Consider the following 17,321-nt stretch of genomic DNA (forward strand, 5'->3'; position numbering starts at 1 on the left):
CTTAATTTGTTAATGTGGTGTATCATATTGTTTGATTTGCATATATAAAAGAATCTTTGCATACCTGGGATAAATCCCACTTGATCATGGTGTATGATCCTTTTAATGTGCTGTTGGATTCTGTTTGCTAGTATTTTGTTCAGGATTTTTGCATCTATGTTCATCAGTGATATTGGTCTATAATTTTCTTTTTTGATATCTTTTTCTGGTTTTGGTATCAGGGTGACAGTGACTTCGTAGAATGAATTTGGGAGTGTTTCTCCCTCTGCAATTTTTTGGAGGAGTTTGAGAAGGATCAGTGTTAACTCTTCTCTAAATGTTTGATGGAATTCGCCTGTGAACTCATCTGGTCCTGGGCTTTTGTTTGTTGGAAGATTTTTAATTACCGTTTCAATTTCATTACTTGTGATAGGTCTGTTTATATTTTCTAATTCTTCCTGGTTCAGTCTTAGAAAATTGTACCTTTCCAAGAATTTGTCCATTTCTTCATGGCTGTCCATTTTATTGGCATACAGTGTTTGTAGTAGGCTCTTATAATCCTTTGTATTTCTGCAGTGTCAGTTGTGATTTCTCCTTTTTCATTTCTAATTTTATTGATTAGCGTCCTCTCCCTTTTTTTCTTGGTGAGTCTGGGTAAGGGTTTATCACTTTTGTTTATCTTCTCAAAGAAACAGCTTTTAATTTTATTGATCTTTGCTATTGTTTTCTTCATTCCTAGTTCATTTATTTCTGCTCTGATCTTTATGATTTCTTTCCTTCTACTGACTTTGGGTTTTCTTTGCTCTTCTTTCTCTAGTTGTTTGTTTTAAGTGTAAGGTTACATTGTTTATTTGAGATTTTTCTTGTTTCTTGAGGTGACATTGAATTGCTATGAACTTCATTCTTAGAACTGCTTTTGCTGCATCCCATAGGTTTTGGTTCATCGTGTTTTCATTGTCATTTGTTTCTGTGTATTTTTTTATTCTTTGATTTCTTCAGTGATATCTTGCTTATTTAGTAGCGCACTGTTTAGCCTCCATGTATTTGTGTTTTTTACAGTTTTTTTTCCTGTAATTGATTTCTAATCTCAGCGTTGTGCTCAGTAAAGATGCTAGATATGATTTAAATTTTCTTAAATTTTCTGACACTTGATTTGTAATCAATCGAGGCTTGATTTGTACATCTTGATTTGACCCAAGATGTAATCTATCCTGGAGAATGTTCCGTGTGCACTTGAGAAGAACGTGTAGTGTATTCTGCCTTTTTGGATGGAATGTTCTATAAATATCAATTAATATCTGATCTATTGTGTCATTTAAAGCTTGTGTTTCCTTATTTATTTTCTGTTTGGATGATCTGTCTGTTGGTGTAAGTGGGGTGTTAAAATCCCCTATATAATTGTGTTACAGTCTGTTTCTCCTTCCATGATTGTTAGCATTTGCCTTATGTTATTGAGGTGCTCCTATGTTGGGTGCATAAACATTTATAATTGTTATATCTTTTTCTTGGATTGATCCTTTGATCATTATGTAGTATCCCTCCTTATCTCTTGTAACAATCTTTATTTTAAAGTCTATTTTATCTGATATAAGTATTGCTACTCCAGCTTTCTTTTGATTTCCGTTTGCATGGAATATCTTTTTCCATCCCTTCACTTTCAGTCTGTATGTGTCCCTAGGTCTGAAGTGGGTCTCCTGTAGATAGCATATATATGGGTCTTGTTTTTGTATCCTTTCAGCCAGTCTGTGTCTTTTGGTTGGGGCATTTAATCCATTTACATTCAAGGTTATTATCAATATGTATGTTCCTATTACTATTTTCTTAATTGTTTTGGGTTTGTTTTTGTGTGTCTTCTTCTCTTGTGTTTCCCACTTAGAGAAGTTTCTTTAGCATTTGTTGTAAAGCTGGTTTGGTGGTGCTGAATTCTCTTAGCTTTTGCTTGTTTGAAAAGCTTTTGATTTCTCCATTGAATCTGAATGAGATCCTTGCTGGGTAATCTTGGTTGTAGGTTTTTGTCTTTCATCACATTAAGTATTTCCTGACACTCCCTTCTGGCCTGAAGAGTTTCTGCTGAAAAATCAGCTGATAACTTTATGGGGATTCCTTTGTATGTTATCTTTTGTTTTTCCCTTGCTGCTTTTAATATTTTTTCTTTGACTTTAATTTTTGTGTGTTTGATTAATATGTGTTTTGGTTTGTTTTTCCTAGGGTTTATCCTGTATGGGACTCTCTGTGCTTCCTGGACTCAGGTGACTATTTCCTTTCCCATGTTAGGGAATTTTCGACTATAATCTCTTCAGATATTTTCTCAGACCCTTTCTTTTTTTCTTCTTCTTCTGAGACCCCTATAATTCGAATGTTGGTGTGTTTAGTGTTGTCCCAGAGGTCTCTGAGATTGTCTTCAGTTCTTTTCATTCTTTTTTCTTTATTCTGCTCCTCAGCAATTATTTCCACTATTTTGTCTTCCAGCTCACTTATTCATTCTTCTGCCACAGTTATTCTGTTATTGATTCCTTCTAGTGTATTTTTCATATCAGTTATTGTGTTGTTCATCTCTGTTTGTTTGTTCTTTAGTTCTTCTAGATCTTTGTTAAACATTTCTCATATTTTTTCATTCCGTGCCTCCATTCTATTTCCAAGATTCTGGATCATCTCTACTATCATTACTCTGAATTCTTTTCAGGTAGATTGCCTATTTCCTCTTCATTTATTTGGTCTTGTCGGTTTTTACCTTGCTCCTTCATCTGTGACATATTTTTTTGCCATCTCTTTTTTTTTTTTTTTTTTTCCCTGTATGAGGGGGATTGTGTTCCTGTCTTACTGATGGTTTGGCCTGAGGCTTCCAACACTGGAGTTTGTAGGTTATTCAGTAGAGCTGGGTCTTGGTGCTGAGATGAGGAACTCGGTGAGTCTTCACTCTGATGAAGGTCTGAGGTTCTTTCTTAGTCCAGTGGTTCGGACTCAGAACTCCTACTGCAGCAGCTTCAGCCCAATTCCAGCTTGTGACCCAAGATCCTGCAAGCTGCATGGGGCAGCAAAAAAATAAAACAATAACAAAGCAAAAAATAAAACTAGACTAGGAAACTAACAGATACGTTAGAAAGAGTATAAAAATAAAAATATAGATGAATCAACAACCGGAAGGTACATCAGTACCACAATAGTAAAAAAAAGAGGGTAAAGAAGAAAAAAAAAAAAGCAGGGAGGAAAGGCCTTGGCTGTGGAGGGTGGGGCCTAAGTAAGGGCAAGGTTTGGGCAGTGGGTAGGGCAAATGCTCAGGATCCACAGGGCTGGAAAAGGCCTTGGGGGCTCTGGGGGGTGGGGCTTAGGGTCAAGGAACAGAAGGGGCCCAGGCATGCCCCCCATCCCTGGTCTCAGAGGGCAGGAGACTTCACTTGGGAGCCCAGCAGGCTTCCTGGGCTCGAGTGGGTGGGGCAAACGCCCTCCTCTCCTGCTCCTCAGGTCTGGGAGGCCTCCTCCTGCCTGCTTTTCCTGATCTCCTGGCCTCCCTCCTATGCCCCCAGGACCAATGCAGCCAGTGGGGGAAAGGGGAGCCTTGGAGGGCAGGGGACCAGCCTGGGAGCTCAGCAGGCTCCCGGGGCCCAAGTGGTCAGGGCAATTGCCCTCTGCTCCTCTCCCGCTCCTCAGGATGGCTCTTCCCACCTGCCTCACCTGATCTCCCCGGCCTCCGTCTTATGACCCCAGGACCCGCGCATCCTGGAGGGGGATTTGGAGTGGGGGTACCAGCCTGGGAGCTCAGTAGGCTCCCTGGTCCAAGTGGGCCAGGCGACGCCCTCCACTCCTCTCCCACTCTTCCCAGAAAGTCCCTCCCGCCTGCCTCTCCTGCCTGATCTCTCCGGCCTCAGGAGCACTGATCCTGTCTGGCCTCCGCTTCTCCTCCCTTCTCAGTCTCCCCACGTCCTACCAGTTCACTTTGGGGTTCCTCCCATCTTCTTGGGCATCAGAGTCCCCCACCAGTGGCCGGCAGGTGCCCTAGTTGTGAGGAGACGCTAACTCTGCATCTTTCCACACTGCCATCTTGACTCCACCTCAGGATCTTTGTCTTTAAAAAAGGTGAGAGCAAGACCTACTGCCATATATATATATATATATATATATATATATATATATATATATATATATATATATATAAATTAAATAAAGTTATATATTTTTGGTCACGTTGGGTCTTCATTGCTGTATGCAGGCTTTCTCTAGTTGCAGCAAGCGGGGGCTACTCTTTGTTGCGGTGCGCGGGCATCTCGTTGCAGTGGCTTCTCTTTGCGGAGCACAGGCTCTAGGCATGTGGGCTCAGTAGTTGTGGCACACAGGCTCAGTAGTGGCTCGTGGGTTCTAGATCACAGGCTCAGTAGTTTTGGCACATGGGCTTAGTTGCTCCGTGACATGTGAGATCTTCCTGGACCAGGGATCAAACCCGTTTCCCCTGAATTGGCAGGCGGATTCTTAGCCACTCAGCCACCAGGGAAGTCCCTTTTTTTTTTTTTTTATAATTTAGTTTGTGCAATGTGAGTTGTTAAAGTTTACACTGGGGTAATTTTATATACATACACATTGTGAAATGATAATCACAGTTAATGCACTCATCATCTCACATAGTTACCTTTTTTTGTAGTGAGAACACTTAAGATCTACTCTCTTAACACATTTCAAGTTTACAATTATGGAAAACAGTATGGAAGTTTCTCAAAAAATTAAAAATAGAACTGCCATATGACCAAACAACCCCATCTCTGGGTATATATCCAATGGAAAAGAAATCATTTTTTCAAAGAGATACCTGCCCTCTCATGTTCATTGCAGCATTATTCACAGTAGCAAGATATGCAAACAAGCTAAGTGTCCATTGATGGGTGAATGGATAAAGAAAATGTATGTGTGTGTACATATACATATATTTTTTTAATTTCTTTTGCAAGCTCACCTTCCTCAAATTTCTTGCTAAATGATGTAATTCCTCAAAAACAAAAAAAAATGTAGAACAAGGTAATTTCTTAACGATGTTTCCAGATATGTCTGCAGCATAGTGAAATATTTTAGAAGACACCTCCTTCACAGAGGTAATGAAATGGAAGCATTTCCAAACAGAAAACATGGAATTTTAGACAAATTCTGTTTGGATAATCTTCAGATGATAATGGTCAGTGTGGATACAGCTATTTCCTAATACAGTGTTTGTACATCTGGACATAGGATTTGGAATACTTGATGAGTGGTGTTTTTTTCCAGGGCTCCCAAAGGAAATCTTCCAGAAAATACAAACTCTGAACAGGAATGGAAAGGCCCAACTCTGAACAGGAATGGAAAGCAGGTAATATATATAAAAGCCAATTAAAGCCAATTAAACTTCTACAGTCTACACTGAACAACATACTCCAAAGACTCCTGGCAGCTGCTCATCCTTTCTGACTACTTGGTATTTTTGATCTTCGTAACTTTGACCATTTTGGTGGGTATATAATGGTGTTTTTCTGTGGTTTTGGTTTTCATTTCCCTTATTGTTAATGGAGTTGAGCTTTGCAGATTTGTATGAGCCATTGAATTTGCACTGTTATGAAATGTTTTTGAGTTTATTTTTTCTTAGCAGTTTGTAAATATTCTTTATATATTCTAGATATGACTCCTTCATCTGTTATATCTATGGCAGATATTCTCTCTCCCTCTGTGGCTTGCTTTGTCATAGCCTTAGTGGTGTCTCTTGATGAAGGGAAGTTCTTAATTTTGAACTAGAGAAATTTATTCTTTTCCTTTATGGTTAGTGCTTTGTTTGAGCTCTATTTAAGAAGTCTTTCTGTACAACAACATATTTGTGTTATCTTTTAGATACTTGGATATTTTGCCTTTTAAATTTAGCTCTGAAGTATATCTGGAATAGGTTTTTGTGTATAGTGTGAGGTAGATGTCAGGTTTTTCTCTCAGATCTACAGACTGTTCCTGCACCATTTATTGAAAAGATAAGTCCTTTTTCCACTGCACTTCAGTGATATCAGCTGTCCTTATGTTTATAAGTGTATCTGGGGTCTGTGTTCTCTTTTATCAGCCTATTTGTTCTTCCATTCCCCAGTACCACATTGTCTTAATTACTCTCTTATTATAATACATATTAATATCTGATAGAGAAAGTTTTTTGACACTGTTCTTTTTCAAAAACATGTTAACTATTCTTATATCATTGCATTTCCAAATGAGTTTTACAACCAGCTTATCAATTTATATGCACACATACAAACACACACACACACGCAAACAATTGTGGTTTTGAATGGGATTTTCTTACCAACTTGAAGAAAATTAACACCTTCATAAAATTTAGTCTCCCTATCTGAACTCAGTATATGCCTCCATTTATTTCGATCTTCTGTTGCTCTTATTTTATTGTTGTGTGTTTAAGTGCTTTCATATTTCTCATATAAGTTTTATTTTTAAGTGTTTTAAGTATTTTTTTCTCTTGCTTTATTTTTTAATTAATTAATTAATTTGGCTGCATTGGGTCTTCATTGCTGCGCACGGGCTTTCTCTAGTTGCAGCAAGCAGGGGCTATTCTTGGTTGTGGTGCGTGGGCTTCTCATTGTGGTGGCTTCTTTTGTTGCGGAGCATGGTCTCTAGGTGCGCGGGCTTCAGTAGTTGTGGCACGTGGGCTCAATAGTTGTGGCTCACGGGCTTAGTTGCTCCATGGCACGTGGGATCTTCCTGGATCAGGGATTGAACCCGTGTCCCCTGCATTGGCAGGCAGATTCTTAACCACTGTGCCACCAGGGAAGTCCCTCTCTTGCTTTACTGAGTTATATACTTGGCAAATAAAAATTGTGTATGTTTTATTTTTATTTATTTAATCCCCTTTCTTTCTCAACCAGATGCGTACAGGGGTTATCTCAAGCAGTGACTACATTTTAAAAAAATATTTATTTATTTGGCTGCATCAGGTCTTAGGTGCGTCATGCTGGCTCTTTATTGGCGGTGCGCGGCTTCTCTCTAGTTGTGGTGTGTGTGCTCCAAAGCACGCGGGCTCAGTAGTTGCTGCATGTGGGCTACAGAACACGTGGGCTCAATAGTTGCGGCACACGGGCTTCTCTCTAGTTGTGGGGCTCTCTAGTTGTGGTGCACGGGCTCTCTAATTGTGGCACCCAGGCTCCAGAGCATGCAGGCTCAGTAATTGCGGCATGCAGGCTCTCTAGTTGTGGTGCACGGGCTCTAGAGCACACGGGCTTAGTTGCCCCGTGGCATGTGGGATCTTAGTTCCCCGACCAGGGATCGAACCTGTGTCCCCTGCATTGGAAGGTGGAGTCTTAACCACTGGACCACCAGGGAAGTCCCTGTGTATATTTTAGATGTATGTCTTAGTCCATTTGGGCTGGTGTAACAAAATGTCGTAGACTGGGTGGCTTATAAACAACAGAAATTTCTTTGTCACAGTTCTGAAGGCTGAGAAGTCCAAGACCAAGATGCTGGCAGGCTTGGTGTCTGGTGAGAACTTTTTTCTTGGTTCATAAATGGTGTGTCCTCACAGAACAGAAGAGGCGAGGGATCTCTCTGGGGCTTCACCCTCATGACCTAATCACCTCCAAAGGCCCTACCTTTTTTTTTTTTTTTTTGCGGTACACAGGCCTCTCACTGTTGTGGCCTCTCCCGTTGCAGAGCACAGGCTCCGGACGCGCAGGCTCAGCGGCCATGGCTCACGGGCCCAGCCGCTCCGCGGCATGTGGAATCCTCCCGAACCGGGGCACGAACCCGTGTCCTCTGCATTGGCAGGCAGACTCTCAACCACTGTGCCACCAGGGAAGCCCAGCCCTACCTTTTAATATCACCTCCAGAGATTAGGATTTCAACATACAGAATTGCGGGTGGGGGTCATAAACATTTAGTGTATAGTGTACACTATACAATGTGATGATTTGATACATGTGTACATTGTGAAGTGATTACCACAAGTAAGCTAATTAACATATCCATCACCTCACATAGTTATAATTTATGTGTGTGGTGAGAACGCTTAAGATCAACTCTTCTAGCAAATTTCAAGTATACAATACAGTATTACTAACTATAGTCACCATGGTATACAATACCACTCCAGAACTTACTCATCCCACATAACTGAATCTTTGTACCCTTTGACCAACATCTCCTCTCTTCCCCCTGCCCCATCAAACCCTGGCAACCACCAGATTCCACATGTAAGTGAGATCATGCAATATTTTTCTATGCTTGGCTTATTTCACTCAGCATAAGGTTCATGCGTGTTGTCACAAATAGCAGATTTTTTTCTTTTGTAAGGCTGAATAATATTACTCTGTGTGTGCGTGCAGGAAAAGTATGTGTATGTGCACATGCCCCATAGTTTTTATGCGTTCATCTGTCGACGGACACTTAGGTTGTTTTCAGATCTTGGCAGTTTTGTCAGTAATGCTGCAATGAACATGGAGATGCAGATACCTCTTCAGCCAACAGTCCACAAGAAGCTGGAGCCCTCAGTTCTACAAATTAATGAATTCTGCCAACAACCTGAATGAGCTTAAGTGGCTTTTTCCCTAGTTAAGCTTCCAGATTCAAGCACAGCCCAGCTGACACCTTGACTACCCAGCCAAGCTGACCCACTGAATTTCGGACTCCTGATGCACTGAAACTGTGCTAGTTTAAGCTGTTGAATTTGTGGTAATTTACTGTATAGCAAAAGATAACTAATATATCGTTTGTTAGCTGTATGACCTTGGGGAGGCTGTGTATATTCCCTGTGCCTTAGTTCTCTCATCCTCAAATAACAACAATAACCTATCCCATAGGCTATGAGGATAAAATGAGATAATGCAAGCACAGTCCTCTGGCAATGCCCAGCCCCCTAGAAGTTTTCTCAGTAATTATGAGCTGTTTATCACTGCCTTTCTCTCTCTCCCTCCCTCCCTCTTTTCCCTCTTCATACCTCAATAGTTTTTTTACCCTGATTCTTCATCTCATCTCCTTTTCTAGAATTTCATTTCTGTGCCTAATATAGTCTTGGCTGGCCAATACCTCCTTTATCTAATTGTCATTTATCGGACAACCTCAACTATTCTAAATATAATCAAGATACTCTAGGGCTTCCCTGGTGGCCCAGTGGTTGAGAGTCCGCCTGCCGATGCAGGGGACGCGGGTTCGTGCCCCGGTCCGGGAAGGTCCCACATGCCGCGGAGCAGCTGGGCCCGTGAGCCATGGCCACTGAGCCTGCGCGTCCGGAGCCTGTGCTCTGCAACGGGAGAGGCCACAACAGTGAGAGGCCCGCGTACCGCAAAACAAACAAACAAACAAAGATACTCCAAAACCAAAATGATTCCATGTAGAAAATACATTAAATTTATATTCTTGACTTGACACTCATTCTCTCTTAAATTTTGATTTCCAAATTTGTTTATAATGACAATATTGTCATTAAGAGAGCCTCAGATTCCATTCTACACTAATGAGAACAGAGTGTGAATTTTATATTTTCATGCTTAAGATATGTATGATATAATATTAGAAATATGTAATACTTCAAAAAGATTTAAAGTTGTTAAATAAAAGATATCTTGTTCAACAACAACAAAATGAAAACCCACAATTTTAAAATGCGCAAAGGACTTGAATAGAAATTTTTCAAGGAAGAGAGAAAAATGGCCAGTAAGCACATGAAAAGATGCTCAACATCACTACTCAAGAAGGAAATGCAAAAAACTACAATATACCTCACATCTATTAAGATGGCTATGCTCAAAAACAACACAAAAACTTGAAAATTACAAGTGTTGAGAAGGATGTGGAGAAACTGGAACCCTGTGCACTCTTGGTGGGAATGTAAAATGTGGTTCCATCCCCGATGGAAAACAATATGGAGGTTCCTGAAAAAGTTGATAACAATACAACCTCTAAAAGAACTGAGAGCAGAATCTCAAAGAAAGATTTGTACACATGCATTATTCACAATAGCTAAGAAGTGAAAGCAACCCAAATGTTCATCGATGGATAAATACATAAAATGTGGTATATATGTAAATGGAATATTATTCAACTTTAAAAAGGCAGGAAATTCTGATACATGCTACAACATAGATGAACCTTGAAAACAGATGTTAGGTTAAGTGAAATAAGCCAGTAACAAAAAGGCAAATACTGCTATGATTCTGCTTGTGTGAGGTGTCTAGAGTAGTCACATACATAGACACAGAAAATAGAACTGTTATTGCCAAAGGCTGGGGAGAGAAAAATAGGGAGTTGTTCGGTGTTTTGCAAGATGAAAATGTTCTGGAAGTTGGTTGCACAATAATGTAAACGTATGTAACACTATATGAAATGTGCACTCAAAAATGGTTACAGTGGTAAATGTATGTTTGTGTATTTTACCACAGTTTTTTTTTAAATGCCCTGCAGAAATCTAATCCAAGAAAGATTAACAAATGAAATAGTTGTGGTGGCTGCAGCTAGAGAGGGAGAGGGAAACTCATAGGCAGTAATAGAGGGTTTCAACTCCTTTGAGACCAGAAGTATGTTGAGGGCAGTTGCACATACCTAATAAACCCAAACTCCAAATGCTCTCTCCTCCTGTGTCTCATCCATAAAACCCCCTAGGGCACTAGAGATCAAGTTGCTAGTCAGCACTGAGATTTACACTAAGGGCAAAAACTCACAGGGAAACTTACCCTTAGGTTTTAACTCCAGCTTGTCAAGCACTCATTTCACTAAAACTCTGGGGCTTCATCATGCTGAGGAGCTAACAAACTTGAAAGCAGTTATTTTTCTGTCATCACCAAGGTTAGATATTTAAATCCTATTTGAGCTCCTTTGAGAGGCAGAGTAATAAACAAGATGGACCAAAGAACTCTTTCTGTTCCAGGAAGCGCATGCAGGGGACAGATGCTGGGTTGTGGTCTGGAGATCTGCTGAGAACCCGGGTGCTCAGGATGGCAGGAGGTTGGGAATCCTGTGTGGACTCACTGCTTGGAGCTTAACACTGAACCTGCTTTCTGGCTTCTGACCTCCCCAAAGCCCGCAAGCCCACTGCAGCCTGGACCTCAGGGTAGGTTCTGCTGCTAGGCTGTTCCTGGCATTCTGGGTTACTGCTTATTTTCTTTTCAGTATTTTTCATTTTCCAATTTAAAAAATATTTTGTGTTGGGTCATCCTGAACCCTGTCCTGCCGACACCTTTTGGCTTAAAGAGTATGGCGGCTTCCCAGGTCTCCAGGGTCTGGAAATGCAGTGTTGGGTCTGGGCTTCTGAGGAGCAGAAGGTTTGAGGCTTCAGAGCCAGTTATTCTCTCTCCATTCAGGTGACAGTGGAGGAGAGCCGGAAGTCCAGCAGAGTGGCTTAGAATCCTCTCTTTTCTGCCCTTTGTCTGTCTTCTCATCTGTAAACCTCGTCTCCTTTGAGATAGGCACTGGCAAGCAGCTGAAGGATGCGGACTTAACCCCTGTTCTTAACCCCACTCCTGCATTTTGCCCTACAAGCCTTCCTGACTTTCCTTGTCTTAAAACAACTCTTCATTCCCTTTTTATTTTTTACTCTTTTTTTTAAATAATTTATTTTATATTTTATTTTTGGCTGCGTTTGGTCTTCATTGCTGTGCGCGGGCTTCTCATTATGGTGGATTCTCTTGTTGCGGAGCATGGGCTCTAGGCACGTGGGCTCAGTAGTTGTGGCTTGTGGGCTCTAGAGCGCAGGCTCAGTAGTTGTGGCACATGGGCTTAGTTGCTGCACGGCATGTGGGATCTTCCTGGACCAGGGCTCGAACCCGTGTCCCCTGCATTGGCAGGTGGATTCTTAACCACTGCGCCACCGAGGAATTGCCCCATTCCCTTTTTAAAGGCAACTGTTCCTTTCCCAATCCATGGGGTTTGTGTGGGACTGCAAGTCGCCTCATACACATGTGTGTACGTGTTTACGTGACTGCACGCGGGCCAGTGTGAGGCATTCCTTGGAATTCCTAGCATGTAGGTCAAGGCCAGCTCCTGTATGACCCCATGACATTCATCATAAACTGTAAGACTACTATGCCCAGTTACTGGCTATTTGACCTTGAGCAGGTTATTTACCCTCTAATCATCTGTCCCATCATCTATGACATTGGGAGAGTAAAAGCTCTTATTAAATAGGATGGTTTTGAGAATGAGCCAAGCCCACGCCTAGCAGGTGACTGGTGTTTACTAAATGTCTCCTCACCTTCTCCCTCCGGTGTCCCATCTTCTCACGTAGCCCCACAGCCAGGCCCTCCTCCCTCCCATGAGGCAAGGCCTGCAGTGTTTTGGCAATCTGGAACGAAAGTCTAATGAATAAGCCAATAATTGAACCTGTACTGGAAGTTCCATCTTCTGTGTTTCTTAAAATTGGAAAGAAAATAGAGATCATACTTTTGTTAGTATTTTTACCACCTATTTCACCAGAAGCCTATACTGCTGATTTTCTCTGTACAGTCCTTGTAAGTCCTTCATTTTATGAACCACCAAGGGTGTCGTTGAGCTAGACTGACATACCTGCTGTTCTCTGGTTGTTCATTGTACCTGAGAGCTGCAGACACTGCGAGGCAGGAGAGAGCTCTCCACAGAGGTCCCCCCACTGCTGAGCAGAGAAAGGAGGGTGCCAGAATCAGGGAAGAGTAAGCACAGCCTGCATTCTAAAATCCAAGTCAAGTAGGTCTGTCTAATCCTAGAACACGTTGTGTTTGACACTCACTGATTTCCTAGAGTAACTGGCTGGGCTGCACTGGGGTCTCCCCTTCCTTAGTGCCAGCACGCTAGGAAAGGCCCACGTCCACGTCACAGAAATTTCTTTTGCACATGGTGTTTTTCACATGGGACACTACGTCAACATCTATATCCAATCCTGTGTATGGTATGAGGCTTTAATGGAAAACATCAAATGGTTTTTCCGTAGATATGCATGATGCGTTTATCCATGAAGTCCCTGCTATGTGCCAGGCACGGTGAGGGTGCTCTGTATGAAGCATTAGGCATCACCTTATTAGTGGCATCTAGCAAACAAAGACCTCGTGTGTAATGGCTTTTACAACCTGCGTGGAACTCCTACAGCACCTTAGTCCTGAGGTATTGGGCAGTTGCTGACATGGCCTCTTTTGGGGTCTTTGGTTATTGTGATGGTCATGTTCCCATGAACCTTTTTAATAAGATGTCAATCCTGAAAGCATCATTTCTGGTGGCACAGCATGTTGGGCACAAGTGATCTCAATTAGAGTTTATCCCAAGTTTGCACTTAGGAGGACTAGAGAAAAGGATGTCAGGTGGTTGATTTGCATTTCTCAGCTGTATGTCCAAGTCTACTTGGAGGCAGTTCTCAGTGGACACTTGATTAGAATGTAAATGTCACACTTTTCTTAATGTTTCCCTTCTCTTTATTTTCCCACTCTGCTGTTGCCTTTGATCAAGTTCACCTAATCTGTTCTTTGACTTTCTAAGAATTTGACTACCCGATACACCTCACAGAAGTGGAATTGTTACCGACCCAGGCCCTTGGACTCTTTAATCAATAGACATTCATAAGAAGCCAGAGAATTTCAGGCAAGGCATTACTGGGGCTCATGTTGCAGCACGAGGGAGTCAAAGCAAGAAACAGACATCCTTGCCCACTCCCCAGGAGGAAATGCTTGGGTCCTTAAATGGGATAACGGGCAGGTCCATGGGTTGGGCAGGAGGCTGAGCTTAGGTGGCCTGTTCCCCTTGGTGGTGCCGTGTGCAGGGATCATGTGCAGTACCCTGCTTTTGCTCCCGGCACCCCCAAAATGGCGGACTTGCTCACTACTGCCTCCCCACAAAGCTCGTATAGTGGTCATGATGCCCCAACTGCTCCTGCATGCAGTTATTTTTAGTCACTTATAGTTTCTTTGTATCCTACTGCTCAAGGAGATGTTTGTCCAGGTGCAAGCACTCCCGTAGAGGATCCCAGGTCCCAGCCTATCTCAGCATCACATCCTCAAAGTTCATTCACATTGTTGGATGTGTCAGAATTTTTTTTTTTTTTTTTTTGCGGTATGCAGGCCTCTCACTGTTGTGGCCTCTCCCATTGCAGAGCACAGGCTCCGAACGTGCAGGCTCAGCGGCCATGGCTCATGGGCCCAGCCGCTCCACGGCATGTGGGATCTTCCCGGATCGGGGCATGAACCCGTGTCCCCTGCATCGGCATAGTTTCTTTTTTAAGGCTGAATAATACTCCATTGTTAAGTATATACCGCATTTTATTTTTCCATTCAGCTGTCGATGAACACTTGAGTTACCTCTACATCTTGGCTGTTGTGAATAATGTTGCTGTAATCATGTGTACAAATATCTCTTTGAAACTCTGCTCTCAATTCTTTTCGATATATACCCAAAAGTAAGATCATATGGTAGTATTTTCAATTTTTTGAGGACCCTCCATAGTTTTCCATGGCATTTGCACCATTTTACATTCCCACCAACATGCACAGGGTTCCAATTTCTCCATATCCTAACACATTATTTTGTTTCTTTTGTTTTTGTTTTTACCAAAGCCATCTTATTATGAGATGCTATCTCATGGTTTTGATTTGCATTTCCCTCATGATTAGTGACGTTAAGCATCTTTTTATGTGCTGATTGGCCATTTGTCTATCTTCTTTGGAGAAATGTCTATTCAAGTCCTTTGCCCACTTTTTAACTGAGCTGTTTGTTCTCTGTAATTGAGTGGTAGGAGTTCTTTGTATATGCTGGATATAACCTTTTATCAGATATAGGATACATAAATAATGTTCTCCCATTCTATAGGTTTCCTTTTTATTCTGTTGATTGTATTTTTTGATGCACACAAGTTTTTAATTTTGAAGGAGTCCAGTTTTTCTGTTTACTTTTTTTTACTTTTTTACTTTTTTACTTTTTTTACTTTTTTACTTTTTTTACTTTTTTACTTTTTCTGTTTACATAAGACACCAAAAGCAGTTGCCTCTGCTTTTGGTGTCTTATGCAAAAAAAATGATTGCCATATGCACTGTCATGAAGCTTTTCCTGTTTCATAGTTTTAGGTCTTATGTTTATGTCTTTGATCCAATTTTTGTATATCATTTAAGGTAATGGTCTGCTAGTCTGAATGCCTGTGTCCCCCCAAAATTGATATGTTGAAATCCTAATGCCCTATGTGATGGTGTTAGTAGGCTGGCCTTTGGAAAGTGCTTAGGTCATGGAGGCTCTGCCCTGAATGGAATTGGTGCTCTTATAAAAGAGGCTCCAGAGATATCCCTTGCCTCTTGCACCATGTGAGGACACAGCAAGGTGGCACTGGCTATGAGCTAGGAAGTAGGGCCCTCACCAGAAGGCAACCATGCTGGCACCTTGATCTTTGACTTCCCAGCCTCCAGAATTATAAGAAATAAATTTCTGTTGTTTATAAGATACCCAGTCTGTGGTATTTTGTTGTAGTAGCCTAAATATACTATGACATGGTTCATCTTTATTCTTTTGTATGTGGATATCCAATTTTCCCAGCACTGTTTGTTGAAAAGATTGGCTTTAATCCATTGAGTGGTCTTAGCATCCTTGTTGAAAGTCATTTGACCAGACATAGGAAAGTTTATTTCTGGGCTTCCTATTTTAGTGGTCTACATGTCTCTTTATGACAGTACTACACTGTTTTAATTACTGTAGATTTATATTGTTTTAAAATCAAGTGTGGTACCTCCAACTTTTGTTTCTTCAACATTATTTTGACTCTTCAGGGTCCCTTGAGAGTCCATATGAATGTTAGGATGGATTTTTCTATTTCTGGGAAAAAAATGCCACTGGGATTTTGATAGAGTGCATTAAATCTGTAGATCATTTTGGATACTGCTGACATCTTAACAGTATTAAGTCTTTCAATCCATAATCAGAGGATGTCTTTTATTTGTGTCTAATTTCTTTCACTAATGTTCTGTAGTTTTCAGCACAGAAGTCTTTTGCCTCCTTGGTTAAATTTATTCCTAAGTGTTTTATTCTTCTTGATTCTATTGTAAATGGAATCATTTTCTTAATTTCCTTGATTGTTCATTGTTAGGGTACAAAAACAACTGATTTTTGTGTGTTGATTTTGTATCTTGCCACTTTGTTAATTTATTTGTTCTAACAGGTGTGTGTGTGAGCTGTAATTTTTAGGGCTTTCTACATATCAGAGATCATGTTGTGTGTGAAGCAAGGTAACTGCCTTTTAATTATTTTTCTTGTTTAACTGCTCTGGCTAGGACTTCCAGTTATTTTGTTCAGTCAAAGTGGTGAAAGCAGACATCTGTGTCTTGTTCCTGATCTTAAAAGAAAAGCTTTCAGTCGTTCATCATTGAATATGAATACCATCTGTGGGCTTTTCATATATGGTCTTCATTTTGTTTATTTCCTTCTACTCCTAGGTTGTTCAGTGTTTTTATTGCAAAAGGGTATTGAGTTTTGTCACACTGAGATGATCAAATGGGTTTTTATTCACTGTCACTCTGCAAATGTGGTATATTACATTGATTGACTTTATTATATTGAGCCATTCTTGCATTCCTGGAATAAATCCCACTTGGTCATCATGTGTAATCCTTTTGTCATCATGTATAATCTTTTAATGTGCTGTTGAATTCTGGTTGCTATTATTTTGTTGAGGATTTTTGTATTGCTTTCCTCTTGGTGCTTTTAAGATTGTCTTTGACTTTTGATGGTTTGATTAAATCTTGGTGTGGGCCTCTTTGGATGTATCCTGCTATGAGTTGTTGATCCTCTTGTGTTTATATTCCCATTTTTCCCCTCAAATTTAGGATGTCTACAGCCACTCACTCCCTGTACCTTTTGTGCTATCTTCTGAATGGTAGTGTGCCCCCTGGAGTTCATGTTGAAATTCTAACTCCCAAAGGTGACGGTATTACAAGGTGCAGCCTTTGGGAAGTGCTTCAGTCACAAGGGTGTAACTAAAGAATGGGATTAGCGCTGGATACAGGAGACTCCAGAGAGCTCCCCAGCACTCCCACCAGGTGAAGATATGAAAAGTCTGCATCTGGCAGAGGGCCCTCACCTGACTGTTGCTGGCACCCTGATCTCAGAATTTAAGCCTCCAGAACTGTGAGAAGTAACTTTGTTGTTTATAAGCCACCCAAATCTGAGGTATTTTGTCATAACATCCCTAACAGACTAAGCTTTTATTCACTATTTCTGAAAAGTAAAATATTGTGGGTGTTGTTTTTGGTTTTCTTTAAAAACAATATTTCCTGACACTGCCTGAACATGCTGCAGCCAACAAAGTGGTCCATGCACCTCATCAAAGGTGGACGGGCCCTGGGGAGCTCAAAGCACAGAGCTAGGGTCTAGGGTAAAGGATTCAGTCAGCTCAGACATTTGAAAGGCACACA

Source organism: Delphinus delphis, chromosome 3 (assembly GCF_949987515.2).
Source record: "Delphinus delphis chromosome 3, mDelDel1.2, whole genome shotgun sequence".
In the NCBI taxonomy this organism is placed as follows: Eukaryota; Metazoa; Chordata; class Mammalia; order Artiodactyla; family Delphinidae; genus Delphinus; species Delphinus delphis.